This window comes from Thamnophis sirtalis, unplaced genomic scaffold (assembly GCF_051295495.1).
Source record: "Thamnophis sirtalis isolate CommonGarterSnake01/CBP01778 unplaced genomic scaffold, rThaSir2_p1.2 scaffold_2, whole genome shotgun sequence".
Lineage (NCBI taxonomy): Eukaryota > Metazoa > Chordata > Lepidosauria > Squamata > Natricidae > Thamnophis > Thamnophis sirtalis.
Window position 1 is genome coordinate 54,160,697 of NW_028261382.1, and position 3,140 is coordinate 54,163,836.

Consider the following 3,140-nt stretch of genomic DNA (forward strand, 5'->3'; position numbering starts at 1 on the left):
GCTCTCTTCCGCTCCTAGTTATAGAAAACAGGACCAGTGGGATTTCCGACCAACGCCTAGAGCGTCGAGTCGACTCTCTTCCGCTCCTAAGTGGTAGAAAACAGGACCAGTGGGATTTCCGACCAACGGCTAGAGCGCCTCGTCGACTCTCTTCCGCTCCTAGTGGTAGAAAATGGGAGCAGTGGGATTCCCCGCGAGCGAGGAGAGCGTCGCCTCGGCTCTCTTCCGCCCCTGGTGGTAGAGAACGGGACAGGCGCTCTGGTGGTTGCTTCTGTAGGTGCCTCTTTGGGGGAATGGATGATCTGCTGTTATATCTGTTTTATGTGGTTATTTTGTTTCAAGCGAGCCCGGAGTTTTAAATATGCGTTAAATAAATTCTGAAATTTTCAGCCAGGAATCACGGATGGAAACTGACCAAGGAGAGATTCAACCTGGAAATAAGGAGGAATTTTCTGACAGTGAGAGCAATCAACCCATGGGACAAAAGTTGCCTTTGGAAGTTGTGGGAGCTTCATCCCTGGAGGCTTTCAAGAAGAGACTGGACTGCCGTCTGTCAGAAACGGTCTCCCGCTTGGGTGGGAGGTTGGACTAAATGACCTATAAAGTCCCTTCCAACTCTGTTATTCTGTTAAATGAAAAAGATGCTGAGACTCTAGAAAGGGTGCAGAGAAGAGCAACCAAGATGATCAGGGGACTGGAGGATAAAACATATGAAGAACAATTGCAGATATATCTAGTTTAATGAAAAGAAGGACTATGGGAGACATGATAGCAGTCTTCCAATCTCTCAGGGGTTGCCCCAAAGAAGAGGAGATCAAGCTAGTCTCCAAAGCACCTGAGGGCAGAACAAGAAGCAATGGGGGGAAACTAATCAAGGAGAGGAGCAACTTAGAATTGGGGAGAAATTTCCTGACAGTCAGAACAATTAATCAGTGGAACAGAAATTGCCTCCAGAAGTTGTGAATGCTCCAACACTGGAAGTTTTAAAGAAGATGTTGGATAGCCATTTGTCTGAAATGGTATAGGGTTTCCTGCCTAGGCAGGGGGTTGGACTAGAAGACCTCCAAGGTCCCTTCCAACTCGGCTATTGTACAGTCAACACACGGCTACCAAGGGTGCACACATTTGTTTCATTTGTTTAGCATCTTCCCCGTCCCCCACAAGAGAAGCTCAGGATCCCGATGAGCGAGAACCGATGTCCGGATTGTCATTTTCTTTACAATCTTCCTTGTGGCTCCGTGGCTTGGCCCACACTGCAGGGTTGAGAGCTGGAGAACTGGAAGCCTGGTCGGGGTTTGGCAACGATCCGTTTGGGCCCTCCTGAGGGTTCCAGAGGCAGCCGAGATATTCCCTATTTAAAATGATCGAAGGGGGGGGGAATGAAAGAGGGGAAGAGCATCAACCAGAGTTGGCGAGAGGCGAGCCCTATTTGAAGGGCAGGGGTGATCAGACAAGGATCAGATAGATGCCAGTCAAGATTTTGACGCGAGGATTAGGGGAAGACACAGAATCTTGGAAACTGCACTAGGGAGCTCCTCTTTTATCTCTATCTCTATCTCATTTATATCTACGTCTATATCTATTTCTATATATCTCTATTATGTCTATATATCTATTATGTATGTATATATGTATGTATATATTCTCTCTCTCTCTCTCTCTCTCTCATCTCTCTCTATCTATATCTATATCTATCTCTCTAACTATATATCTAAATCACAATCTCTCTATCTCTGTGTCTGTCTGTCTGTCTGTCTGTCTGTCTGTCTCTCTCTCTCTATCCATCCATCCATCCATCCATCCATCCATCCATCCATCTCTATAATCTATCTCTATATCTATTATATCCCTATATATATATCTCTCTATAACTACATATTATCTCTCTCTCTCTCTCTCTCTCTCTCTCTCCTCTCTCTCTATCTATCTATCATCTATCTCTATATATTATATCAATCTATCTCTATCTAATTATCTATCTATAATCTATTTCTATATCTCTCTATCTCTATAACTACATATCTATTATATCTCAATCTCTCTATATCTATCTATCTATCTATCTATCTATCTATCTATCTATCTATCAAATGTCTGTACATGCGCCTGTGTGTGTGCGTGTGTGTGTGTTCCAGCATAACTCTGGAACGCCACAAGCAATTTCAACCAAAACTTGGTCCACAGATGATTTACTTTCTGGAAACAAATACTGCGTGTGGGGGGGGAAGATACCCCTAACACCCCTCGAGGTGTGTGCTCTGTTAAGATACAGCCTGTTGTGCCTTAAAATGACTTCCACCGTTCTGCCGTAAAATGGCTTCTACTGTGCAGCACAGTGGAGTTGCCATGGCAATAGCTTCACAGTACTCCGTTAAGGGGGAAAATCCAACATTAGAATTACTCACCTCTTTGGACCGACTGGTGCCATTCCAGATGAGGACTGTTTCAGCTCCCCGTTGACCATACCTGTCAATCTTTCGGCCTGGCAGTAGGAGGAAGGGCATGGATTACACAGGGCAATGATCTCAGTGGCACTCAGGGGTTAAGATAACTCTGGGCTTGCCAGCTGGAAAGCTGGCAGCCTGAGACCCGAGCGCAGCCTGGGCTCCCATCCTCAGCTCAGCTCCTGCCAGCCTAGCGGTTTTGAAAGCACGCCAATGTAAGTAGATCAATAGGTACCACTTCGGTGGGAAGGGAACAGCGTTGGCCCCGAGGTCAACCTAGCCACGGGACCACGGAAATGTCTTGGGGCAGCGTGGGCTCAATCTTCAGATCATCCAAATTAGTTTTGGATGGTTTCATTGAAGGATCAAATCCAATCAAATTTGGAATTTTAAATTTGAAAAGTTCAATTCTATTTTTTTTAAAATAGAAATGATAAAATAAGTTGATTTTCATTTTAAATCCGAATTAAGGAGAAACTTCCTAATGAGGCCTTGCCTGTTTGTCTCTAATTCTAATTGACTTGAGGGTCTCCTGCTTGAGCAGGGGCTGGACTAGAAGACCTCCGAGGTCCCTTCTAGCTCTATTATCATTGACTTGAGGGCCTCCTGCTTGAGCAGGGGGTTGGACTAGAAGACCTCCCAGGTCCCTTCCAGCTCTATCCTGATTGACTTTGGGGTCTCCTGCTTGAGCAGGGG